General features: G+C 39.1%; 1 pseudogene; it reads left to right on the top strand.

The window, feature by feature from the left end:
- Positions 1–628: 628 nt before the first annotated feature.
- On the top strand, positions 629–2,674 carry LOC149206878 (uncharacterized; annotated as a pseudogene).
- The last annotated feature ends 10,909 nt before the right edge of the window (positions 2,675–13,583 follow it).

The following is a 13,583-nucleotide window of genomic DNA, read 5'->3' as shown; positions in this document are numbered from 1 at the left end:
GGATTTCTGATTAATGCAATATATATAGTAGGGGTTTTGAGCTGTGGCTTTCTGTTATAGACATTTTTGTGCCTTACAGCTCTAAGCATGAAATGTCCATAATCCAAGGGATCCAAAGTCCCTAAAAGTGTTGTTCCTACCCCTAGAGGAACAAGGTCAACCAATTACAGCTTCTCCCAGAAGTTCTCCACCAGAAACTACTCAGAATTAGTCAAATCAGGATCATTTCAGTTGCTCCGCTAGCTACCTACGTTGCATAGCACCCAAGTACACTAGCTAGGTGTGTTGTGTTATCACTTAAGAATTCTGATTTCAACACCGCTCACATTAGCTTGATGGTAAAAAAGCACATAAATCCTTTCTATTAGTTTCGCAGCGCAACATGTTTTAAGTGATTTCGTAGCGCATAATTCATATTTTGCACTGGCTACGCTACGAAATCGGGGATTTGTCCTAATCCATAGCCAATCTTACACAGCTGTCATATCCCTCAAAATCCATTATTAGTCATCAGCTTATACCCTTTGCCTGTCAATTCGACCGCTTATCCTTATCATTAGGTCGTTAGGTGTCTTGGTATTGGCACCTGTTGCAGTTGTTGCTGAGAAGTAGTTCGTCAGTTGGTTCCATGCCAAAGTCTTTTCCTCCTTTTCAACATCCAAGTCATGAACTTTTGGAAGATCGTGGTTTTAAACAACAGAAATATTTGAAATACTACAAGCGTTGCCTGGCAGAGCGCAAGAGAGTTGGTACTGGTTATAGTGAGGGAATAAATACTCTCTACAGATTTTGGTCATTTTTCCTCAGAAATAATTTCAAACGCTCCATGTATAATGAGTTCCGAAGATTAGCACTGGAAGATGCAGCAGCAAAGTACAATTACGGCATGGAATTGAGCTTGCTCTGCTATCCACTTCTCTTTTTCCTTGATTTTCTTGTCAGAAATCCAACCGAGGTTTCTCATCGAGTTAGAAATGGGTTCTAATATGAAATCCCCGCGCATATGGTTGGCATTCTGGTTTGCAATATGTGTGCAGATGTGCTTGGCATCATATCAGTTCAGAGTTTGGGGCCCTAGGGGTTGGATTGTGCCTACTGGAAATGAAACCAAAACCTATAATCAGTGGGCTCAACGCAACAGGTTTCATGTTGATGATGATCTCTATTTCAAGTACAAGAAGCAGGAGGACTCAGTGCTTCTTGTGACACAGGCAGCTTATGAAACCTGCAATACTTCGAATCCTATATCATATTATGATGATGGCAATACAGTCATCAAGCTTTTCCATTCTGGTCCCTTTTACTTTATTAGCGGTATTCCAGAGAACTGCGATAAGGGGCGTGCCTTTTTTAGGTTCTACAGCTATAGATTGGAGAAGAAATTTAAGAAAACTTGCAGCCTATGAGGAGCCAAATGAACATTGGTCTAAAGCACGTTATTATCAAGGATTGGTTACGTTAGCAAGTGTTTTATTTCAAGAAGGCGAAAAAGTTGAAGCAGAGCACTATCTTCGCCTAGCCGCAAATTATGATCCTTCAGTAAAATCTTATTTGCAAGAGTGGGAAGACAACCCTGGGCATTAACAGGGAAGTTGGATCTTATGAGCATCGTAGATTGCATGCACATTCCATTCAAGTGAGTCCAGTCAAACAAATCAGGGTTTTTCATTTGGTTTATCTCGTTGTAAGTTGTCATGCTTGCAGATGTAAGAAGCGTGATTTTCTGTTCCAAGCCATCATTATGTATGTGTATTTGTGGGTTGATTCGAACTTATTCTCCTCAATGTTTGGAGCAAGACAGAGTTTGCCCATAGATGATAGACATCTCGATCTAAAGATCTTTGCAGCAGATACACGGTCTTTTCCTTGTAGTTGTTCCCTTGTCAACATTAACAAACTGGAAAAGAAGCTTCCAAAATAGGGTTGAAACAATCTACAGAAGAGAAAAAGGTTGGATTCCCCAATACAGAGATTGGTTTTGCATGTATTGCTAAGAACTGCCAAATGCTACAAGAGCTGGAACTGCATCACGGTACTGATGAGTCCCTTAGTGTCATTTCCGCCTGTCAGAATTTGCAGATCCTTCGCTTAGTTGGGTCCATTGAAGAATTTTACCATTTTAGTTTCAGTGATATTGGCCTTACCAAGTTGGCTCTTAACTGTAAACTTCTACTGAAGCTCGAGCTAAGTAGCTGTGATGGTAGCTATGATGAAATTGCTGCAATCGGGCAGTACTGTTTTATGCTTGAAGAATTGACATTAGTGAATCAGGATTTTGATGAGGGATGGATTGCAGCTCTGTCATATTGCAGCAATTTGAAGACCCTTAGGCTGGAAAATTGCAAGAAAATAGATTCGAACCCTGGTCCAGTCGAACATTTGGGTTTCTGTCCTGCACTTGAACGGCTTCAGATTATTCTTTGCAATTTACAAGACAAGGAGGGTCTCCCTGCTGTCTACTGTGGTTTTATAGACTGTTCTTCTTGGTTTGAAGGATCTTAAGAGGTTACGAGTTGTCTCCTGCAATAACATTAAAGAAACTGAGATTACTCCTTCATTAGCTTCCTTGTTTACTGTTCTTAAGGAGTTCAAATGGCAACCAGACACTAAATCTCTTCTTGCTACTAGTCTTTCAGGCATTGAAATTGGTCAGAAAGAAAGACTGTGTTTTTGAAATTACACAGCAGTTTCGTAGCGCGCTATGAAACTGCTGTAGGTGATGATTTTAACGCAAACAGGCAGTTTTGAATTATAAGCGGCAATTTTGAAAGGGAAACATCTAAAAGGCATACAAGGCATTATCTGAAGCTATCTAACAGTTAACCAGGTCAAGACACGTGGAGATAATATGGATTCGAATCAAACTTTGGATGTTTGTCATAAAGGAAGCATATTTCATATTTATCACACTACAAGATATGTGAAACAGTTACAGTTGGCAAAAGTTTTGGCTTTCACGTATGCAAACGGTGGACAACACATCAAAGACGTGGCAGTTTGCTCCATTTTGGGGTAATTAAAAGATAAAGGATATACTTCGTTGGATCTGGACATGGTAAGGCATACTAAAGACCGATACACAGGGACAGTTTCATATATTTCAGGGTATTGGAAAGGATGTGGCATTAAAGATCAAACATGGAGCTTTGAACATCCATTACAGCCAAACTAAAGGGGAGCAGATGTCAAAGAACGAGGTTCATTGTAATTAAAGCCATCAAGCATGTAATATGGAGTTAGAGTCATAGTTAATTTAGAACTCTTAAAAAACTCCAGTCAGCACTTTAGTTGTATTTATTAGTTAGTTCAATAGCTGATAGGTGTCAGTAGAGGTAGTTATCGACTCCCCTCATGCTGGAGGAGGAAGCTCGAATTAGTTAGAATAAGGATTCTATATATAGCTGAAACAACAATGTAATGGGGGTTGGATATTTTATAAAACAGAGTACTGTTTTGGCTTATGTAAAGACAGAGTTCAGTAATATAAGTTGGCTGCTTTTCTTCTCAGGATTCATAAAGGATTTCCATGTTCAGAATGGTGATTTTATTCTTTCCTTAATGTCTTTTACAGTTGTATAAATGCATAATCACTCAGAATTCACTGATTGTGCTCTGATTTCCTGTATGCATTTGTAAACTGTGGTTTTATATGAGTTGTGTTCTGAGCATCTAAATGCTAAATGCCCTGACTTCTATGTAAAGGCAGTATCATTGTTTACTGAAGTATGGTTGACTCCATAAGCCCAATGGAAACTAGTTTAATGTTTGTCCAGCCTTCATATTTGTTAATGTTATTCCACAAGAGTTAGCCATCTTATTAATAGTCAAAATCAATAACCCTTTGAGAGAGCCCTCTCAGGCTAAGGAGGCTGAGCCTTAGTCAAAAGATTGGTTTGAAACAGTTACTTGAAATCTTCCTGATTTGCAGCCTTCCAGGGCTTGATTTTGAGATAACACGTTGCAACGCACCTAAATGCACTACCAGGGTGCGCTGAGCGGGAAATGCCAAATGGTAGTGTCATTCCGCGAGGTGGACAGACCATGGAAGCTTCCAGAATCTTCCTCAATGACACTTGCCTCACTGAGTTCGACCAAGGATGAGTAAGAGGCTCTTAGCCTCCAGGTGGAAGCAAGAACTGACAGAGAGAAGCCACTAGTCAAAACATAAGTTGACTCATCATCTCTGCTTACATCTATATATGGATCCCTCATCCAAGAGATCCAGAGGCTGGAATTTTGTACTTTGCAGAGAATTGCTGTTGGTTTTGAGATTGAGATTAGTGCATTGGGTGATTTATGCTTTGTTGGAGGTGAGGAAGGGATTCCTTTGCTGGGAGGTAGATGCTGGATCAGGACTCACTTGGTTGTATCTCCTCCTGGATCTTCTTATTATATCAATAAAACTATTTGAGTTTCTCCTACATGCTTGTGTATCAATGATGTTTTGTTATATTTGCATGTTTAGCTTAAATCTGATCCTAAGCTATTTATGAATGTAAATCTATGTCTTTGTGTAGTTTTCCTCTTCCATGATCTTGCAGGAACTTGGTGAAGCTGGGCAAGTAAGGGAGCAGGTAGCTGGAAGCTGTCAAAGAGGAGAGCGATTGGATCAACAAACTAGCACAAGACACAGGTTAGTTTATCCTTCCTCTTCGTTTACATTTCATAAAGAAGGATACGAAAGTAGTTTTCCTTGTTTGTTGCTAAGGCACTGTCACACCTTAGAGTGGGATAGGGGCGTTCTGAGTAGATACTTTTCCCAGCAACACTTTCCCAGATAAATATTGTGTTATGTGCCGTTGATTATCTTCCTCTTGTCGATTATTGTTTTCATCGATCTTTATGGGCTTCCGATGTAAAGAGTAGAGTAGATTCTTGTCTTGTGTTTTAGGAAATTACATGAGCTGTGAATCTACAGGAAAATCTACATGGTATCAGAGCTGAAGATAGTATAGAAGAGAATAACTCAAATTTATCCTTGCAGATTGATGGAGCTCTAGTTCAGGGCAGATCCAAAAGAGCCTATGTGTAGACTTCTTAATGAATATAGAAGGCTACTAGTGGGCAGATTGAGGAGTAGGAACTTTTTGGGTAGGGAGTTTGCAGATCAGATCTGAAAATTTTTGTTGAAAATTAAAAAAAATAAATAGTAGATGTGGACTCCTTGCGAAAAAAATACCCAAATTAAAAAAAATCGTCTGAATTGGGGTTCGGATGAGGGAGATATCGCAGATTTAAAATCATTTATTTTTATTTTTATTTATTTATTTATTTTCCATAAAATTTTGTGACAGCGGGACAAAACAGATTGGTGTGCAAGTCAAGAGCCTGTATGCACTTGAGGTACAAGATGAATACAAAGCCTTTAGGAGCAATGGAAATGCTATAGACTTGGTGGTTGAGAGGGAGCATAAATTACCTCTCAACATGCAGCCCCAAAAGAAGCCTCAGAAGCAGCTTCAGGAAATTGTGGAGCAGCCACAATTAGAGAGGTAGAGAGGAGACCAATTGGAGACATCCACTCAAGTAGAGACCTCCAGTAGAGGGAAATTTTGAGCTAGGTGGGTAGAGGGAGCACATGCAACCATACCTCCAGGTGAGAGGTGGGGCAATGTGAAGTGATAGCCCCAAGAGTGCTGAAATTTGGGCACGGTCCATTGAGAGGTTTTGTCTCTTGGATCATACCTTGCTATGGGAGCCCACAATACATAGTAGTAGGATGGATCAATGGTGGTTGATGCAGTCAGATATCAGGGTGACAACGATAGAGGCTAGCAGCAATAAAACACTGGAGAGTGTAGAGGAAATTTGACAACAATGCAGATGGCATAGAGGCAGAGTCAACATAAGCACAAAGTTTTAAGTCAACATAGGCAGAGCTAGTAGCAATCAGAGACTTTGGTGACAGATGCATCATACTGATTCAGGTTGGATGTTTTTTCAGTTTCAGGAGTTGCTATAGCAACAACACTAGAGAGAAGTGTTGCATGAAAAACATTCCAAAGGTTCATGATCAGGATAGAGTTGAATTCCTTTCTTGTTGAGAGGGAGTGTTGAAAATAGCAACAAGAAATGTTAAAAATAGCATCTAGAAATTCCAATTTAATTTGTCCTTGAATTAAATTGTAATTCTTTTCTCATAGCAACTTGTAATAGTTAACTAAGTTAAGTTGACTTAGTTAGCTTAGGAAATTTGAATTGGAAGTCTATCTAAAGCCATGTAAGTGTGATCCCTAAGTCTCAGGGGTCCATATTGAGTTTATTGGAGTTGTAATTAGATAACTCAGTCTAACTGAGTTATAGTCAGTTAAACTATTTCTAGTTGTTGGAGGAACTAGCAGAGGACTAACAATCAATTGGTGCATTGGTGCATCCACAAGTGTTACTCCAATTAACTGAAGATTCCCTCATGATAAACTCATGCATGTCAGTTCAGAGAAAGACTCAGTTGAGACTAGAGTGTAGGGAAAATGTTCTATCATTTGTATGATTTACTGAGTTGTAAATATCATGCATGCAATCAGAGAAGGACATATGTTTGGATTGCGCAGTTTTGGAAGCATGAATTCCCTTTAAATACGGGCTATTCATCCTAGGAATTGTGCAAGGAAATACGGGCTTGGAGAGTTGCAGAATAGGCTAAGGATTTGGCTTGAGCTATCTTGTGAGCTGAGAGTTGATTATACTTTTGCAGGGATTGTTCTTGTGAGAACAAGCATTGTATTCTCATCTTGGACTTCTGATTAATGCAATATAGATAGAAGGTGTTTTGAGCTGTGTCTTTCCTCAGATAAATATTGTGCTATGTGCCATTGATTATATTCCTCTTTTCCATTACTGTTTTCATTGATATTTATGGGCTTCCTCTGTAAAGAGTAGAGTATCTTGTGTTTTAGGAAATTACATGAGCTATGAATCTACAGAAGATTCCTTATCAGTAAATCATACAGAGGTGAAAATAAGAAGCAAACACTCAACACTTAGTAACAACAGTGGCTTGACATTGCCACATCATCATGTAGTCCATGTCAGCAATGTCATGTCATGTCATTTCATGAGTATTCACATGCCACACCTTGTGGCCAATGATGTAATATATGTTTTAGAAATGTAATATAAAGTGAAAGTCCAAAGGACATGCATGGAATATGAAGAGTCATGTAAAGTTGAAAAGTCATAAGAAGTCAAACAATCATGAGGGTAGTCAAAGAGTCACAAGGAAGGGGAAGCATCACCCCTTGGTTATATATACTCCCTTATTGTATGAGCATAAGAATTTTCAACTTGGCTCCTCTCGCAAAGAATTAGAGAGATAAGCTAGTTCTTTAGGGAGAAAGGTGTGACTCCAATGCTCTAATACTGGAGCTAGTGATGTACAATGTAAACATGTCTTGGAACTTTTACTTAATAACATATGCCTTCAAGGCCAACACGTTCTTCATGCATGGATTATGAATGTTTGTAATACTATTATACGAATGTTTGTACTTCACGTTTGCTTTCACATGTGCTGAGATAGTTGAAATATTTCAGTTGTTTTAATACTTATCTTATTGAGAATGTTATGTAATGGTTGTTATTGCCATCCCATCCTTGTGGACTATTACACTAGATATTAGACACACATTTCTTCATTTTTTGGTTTTAAAGACTATCACATCCTCTTTCGACTATTCCCTTGGATTTTAGATGGATCCTTCTAGTTCATTTGTGTCTCTTCTTGGGTGGTACTACTACCTCTCACCTTTCTCCCCTCTACACAGTAGAATAACCTCAACAAATTTACAACTGAACACTCACCAGACACACCTTCTTGCTTTTTGAAGGCACCATTGCATCCCTCTCTCTTACTGACAGTTAGAGCCAAGGAAAATATTTAAAGATTCAGTAACCGGACCTTTATATTGGATGGGACCCCTACACCAAACAATGTGAGTTCTTATTGGGACTTGATATCAGGGATATCCCATGAATGTTGGTGGGTCCAACACCATCAAAATTTTTGCGCTAGATGGAGGGAAGCCATAATTTTATAGTTGTTAACCCCACCAACCCCAATATTACTTCCTCTGGTAAAGGCAGTAACATTCCCAGCAAATCCCCTATGCACATTCCTGAAGTTGGTAATTATTCTCAGCTCGAGACTGCACAACCTTACGAACTCACATACAAAAAACTCCAGGCCATCCGCCCCATCACCCGAAATTTTGCGAGAGATATTGGATTGATACCTGGAATAGAAACTCTTCCATATTTTCCAAAGAACTAAACCACCCCTACTAGGATAGTGGTTTCAACAGTTGAAGAGTTGGTTCTTGCCACCCTTGAAGAGTTAGAAGACTCTGAAGAAAACACAAAAAAGTGAGAACAACCTCCAACCTTCAACGATGGTGACAATGATAACAAAGTGCTCTCAAACGATACTTTTTGTGGGTTGGGCGGAGAAGAAGAAGAGGAAGAAGAAGAGGAAGAAGAAGAAGAAGAAGAATACCAATCAAATTATGAAGAAGAAGGGGAAAGAAATGAAGAATAGATGGCAAACCAAGATTTGGATTGGATGTTTTAGGGCCCACTTGCACTACCGGGTGTGTTACACAAGATTCTAAGGAATCCAAAAAAGCTCCTAATGAAGTATGACCCTGAGAGAGTAGTAAAGCCAGAGGATCATTTAGAAAACTTCTACCTACATATACAAACACTTGAGGTATTCTATGATGCTGTTGCATGTAGATTGTTTCCATGTACCTTAGATGGTAGAGCAGTTGTGTGGTATCATAGTATTCCTCCAAACTCCATCTAGAATTGGAGGGGGTTTAAGAAAAATTTGCTTGAGAAATTTGTTGATGAAAAGACCCTTGCCATGTTATTAAAAGAGAAGGGTAGTCTTAAGATGGAGCAAAAGGAAAAAGTGAAAGATTTCAATTAGAGGTTTAACCACATTTTGAATAAGTTCTCAAAAAATACTAAACCTCATGACTCCATCACCATTGACTATTACACTTTTGCCTTGCCAACTAACATTGCGCAGTTTGTAAAAAGAAATGCGAAACAAACTTTGATAGAAAATTATGAAGAAGAAATCTTGGTTGGAAAGAACTTGCACGTGATAAGAGTCATTGTAGATGATGAACTAGCTAAAGACTCCAAAGACACGGGTAAAAGGTCTCATGCCTCTGTAAGCAAGGCCAAAGAGAAAGAAAATATTGATATTGATAGTTTGACCCGAACTATCAAGAATCTGTCGAATGAGTTGGGAGAGTTGAAACAAAGGTCAAGTGAGACTACCGTGAGCAACAAGCCTCACAATTTCAACTTGTTCAAAAGGACTGCAAATTTCGACAGTAGAAGCAACTAACTAGCTAACTCTGCGTAGAGCTCAAACATTGTATTGAATATTGAAAGTATGGGCATAGGCCACTACTGTTCGTACCATCAAGAATATCATTTCGAGAAACATGCCCATAATGGAATCATGCCATGAGAATTCTTTCTACGCATCTTGTTGATGTGGTAATGGTTGACGAGCAAACAGAGTTTGCAAAAGAAAATCTAGAAGTTGCTACAACTGAAGAGACTTTGAGTGTGGGGCACGTAGTAAACATGTTCAATTACATACTCACAACCCAAAAGAGTATGATCAACAAACAACCTCTGAGTGATGGTCCGGACCACAAGCAGACCAACTGGTACAATCTGAGAAGCCAATTTCCGGCCACTGGACCAGAGTTGACGAAGAAGAAACCCAAAGAAAACCCGCTAAGGAAGATCAGTCCACCCTTAAGCTCAACACAAAACACTTAGAGCTAGTTTGTTAATCCATCTACAACAAAAAGTGCTTCCATAATTAGTAAGAGTAAGACCAACATTCCAGAAGTCAAAAACCAAGTCATGCCCCCAAACACTTCGTAAATCCTTCCTGTTGTAGATTACAACAAATTTGATGACATGAAGAAGGTTTGTGTGAACATCTCAATGTTCGAACTAACAAAGATCACAAGCTAGCGGGACATCCTCTTATGCACACTTAGGTAGTCCACCACAGGTAATGATGCTTCTTCTGACAAGGGATTTGGTATGTCCTCTGGTTCCCTCGAATATGTACTTAATGCTTTAACAATGGATGCAAATACACTCTACCCTCATTTTCTATTAACTTTTGAAATCTTCAATTTCAATGTACACAATTGCTTGGTTGATTCCAGTGCATCGGTGAACGTAATGCCAATATCTATCACCAAGAAAATCAACGCAAAATAGGACAAAACAGATGCACAAATCATTCAGCTGGACAAAACTCTTCTCCATGCAGTTCGCGAACTCAGAGATGTGATTATCCATTTATCATTCAATGAGTGAGTCCAAAAATGTATCAACACAGTGATTGTGTACATTCCAGAAGCATATGGAGTGTTGTTGAGTAGAGATTGGTCCAACAAGCTACACGGGTAATTTTCTATGGACTGGTCACATTTATGGCTTCCGTATAAGTGTAGAAATAAACAGATCTAGGTGAATTTAGGGAGATACATGAAACATACTGTCACTCCCTTGAATGGAAAGAATGAACCGGTGGCTTTCATAGAACGTATCTTTGATAATTTCTTCCTAGAAACCCAACTGGGGTGCTATCTTGCACAACCATCCCCAGTCCCACTAGATACACAGTTGGAGCTCCTTCCTAGTCCAATTGGTGAAAATGAAATTTGTACAGTTAGTGATAGTAATAATAGTACTAGTGTAGTTCCCAGTCCTTGTACATATGATATGTGGAATTTGTACTTTGATGGTTCCAAAACACAAGAGGGCTCTAGAGTTGGTTGCATTTTAATAGAACCACTACAGAGAAAACATTTGATCTCTAGCCACTTGGAATTTGAGTGCACGAACAACACTGCAAAATACGAGGCACTTATCTTGGGTTTGCAAAGAGCCATTGACCTCAATGTTTCCATCCTAAAAATAGTAGGCAACTCAGAAATTGTGGTGCGACAGGTACATGATACTCTACATTGTGTGTCACCTCTTCTTAAAATATATCAACAAGAGGAATGACATTTGATTTCGCATTTCCAATCTTTTAATATCATTGTTATTCCTAGAATGCGTAATGCAGATGCGGATTCATTAGCAAATGTGTTTCTAGGTTCCTATTAAGGGACACATTTTTTTTTTTTTTTTTTACCTATTGAAATTCTTTATAAGCCATCTGTCCCTGATAATATCACTAATTTACGTGTTTTCAATGATGACAAACATATACTATAATTCATGGAAAATGTTGATGTTTTCAAGGACGCAAAAATTAATGAAGATGAGCACGAAAGGACTTTGCAGGATGCAACTAGCTCAAGCAAAGGTAATCTCATGCTAAAAGGATTGGTATCACTAGAAAAGCTGTATGACCTACAAAACCGCTTCCTGGGACTTGTTAATTCTAAAACCCATAGTTCCACGATGTCGCACAAGTATATAAATTTGGGAACATAAAAGGATTTGAAGTTTGTCAATTGGTATTTGCTATACACCACAAGACCGACAAGTCTTTATGTGCTTGTTCAGGTACTAACGAGATGTATTCAGGTGGATGTACGATGAGGAGAAACTTTATGACACATGAATTATCCATCATGTGATTCCAATAAAACAAGGGGCCAAGCCAGTTCAAAAAAAGCTATGGAAGGTACATTTGACGCTTGAACCCCTTATTCAAAAGGAGTTAAGGAAATTTCTGGATGCTTGGATCATATACAAAGTGTGACACTCCACCTGGGTATCAAACTTGGTCTCAGTAAGAAATAAGTTCGGGGAAATCTGCTTGTGTGTTGATTTCCGAAATCTTAACCGTGCCTTGGATAAAGATAATTACCCCGTTCCATCTATGGAGAAGATATTACAAACAATATAGGGGTCATAAATGTTTTCTCTCTTGGATGGATATTCAGGATACAACCAGGTTCTAGTCTCAGAGCCTGACAGACTTAAAACAACCTTCCGCACGAAGTGGGGCACATTCACATTCAAGCAAATGCCATTTGGGTTGATTAACACTGGTGCTACATTTCAATGTGCCATGGACATCACATTCTGGGGATTAATTGGATAAAGCATAGTGGTCTATCTTGATGATGTTGCAGTATTTTCAAAACAAAGATCCGATCACATATGCCACTTGAAGAAAATTTTCGAGCGATGTCGCAAGTACAGGATATCTCTTAATCCCAAGAAGAGTATCTTTGCAGTGTCTAAGGGTAACCTCTTGGGCCACATCATTGCTAAGAGTGGGATTAAAGTGGACCCAAAGAGGGTCAAATAAATCACACAGATTCCCTTCCCAGTGAATAAAAAAGCTATGTAGTCCTTTCTGGGGAAAATTAATTTCCTCCGCAAGTTCATTTCTGATTACGCTCAGATTGTTAAACCAATACAAGAGATGATAAAGAAAGATGCAATATACAGATGGGAAAAAAGGGAAAAGAGTTCATTTTCCCATATCAAACAAGCTATCATAGAAGCACCTGCATTATACAACCCAAACTTCAATAAATATTTTTTGCTCTACACCTTTGCTTCTGACACTTCTCTTGCCACTGTGCTCACACAAAAGGATGACAAAAATAATGAGCAGCCTATATCTTTCATGAGTGCTAGTATTCAAGGACCTGAACTCAATTATCTCACCATTGACAAGCAGGCTTACACAATATACAAGGTGGTGAAGAATTTTCAACCCTATATTCTAAAAAATCATTGTATTATCTTTGTTCCCCACCCAGCATTCAGATCACTGTTTGTCCAACAAGAGTTAGGTGAGAGGAGAGAGAACTAGATGATTGGTCTACATGAATATGACTTAGAATTCAAACCAGTTCACACAATCAAGGGCCACGGTCTATGTCAACTAGCAGCAGAAGAAATGGACACAAAGGAAGAAGAATATCTCTCAGGTTGGGAGCAAGAAATCGAAATGTACAATGTCGAGTGAGCTTTCCCCACTACTGTCATGAACTCTTGGTACACAAATGTGTGCCAATACCTTGAGCACGACACCGTGCCATCCCATCTATCCACATGGAAAAAGAGGGCACTCAAACTCAAAGCATTATCTTACTAGCTGGTGCATGGGGTGCTTTTCAGAAAGCACCATAATGGAGTACTGCTCAGGTGTTTGGAAGCACATGATTCAGAGAAAGTACTGCGTGATCTCCACGACGGACCAGTCGGGGGACATTTTGCGGGTAACACAACAACACATAAAGTCATGCAGTCCGACTTTTACTAGCCTACATTATTCAAAGATTCTCATTCTTATGCCCGCAAGTGTTCAGTTTGTCAGAGGTGTGCCGATAGAAACAAGAAGTCAGCTTCCCCATTGCAGTGGAAGAACATTTTCAACAGTGGGGAATGGATATCATTGGAGAAATCTTTCTACATTCATCAAAGAAACACCACTATATTCTCAGTGCTAAGGAATATTTCACGTAGTGGGCAGAAGCAGTTCTTTTCAAACAAGTGAATGATTAGGAAGTCAAAAATTTCCTTCAACAAAACATCATTTCTAGGTTCGACATTCTTACTTCACTTGT

Source organism: Pinus tabuliformis, chromosome 1_2 (genome assembly GCF_031772625.1).
Source record: "Pinus tabuliformis cultivar Carrire ecotype Pingquan chromosome 1_2, CPIR1, whole genome shotgun sequence".
Classification (NCBI taxonomy): Eukaryota; Viridiplantae; Streptophyta; class Pinopsida; order Pinales; family Pinaceae; genus Pinus; species Pinus tabuliformis.
This window is presented reverse-complemented; position numbering and strand designations above follow the sequence as displayed.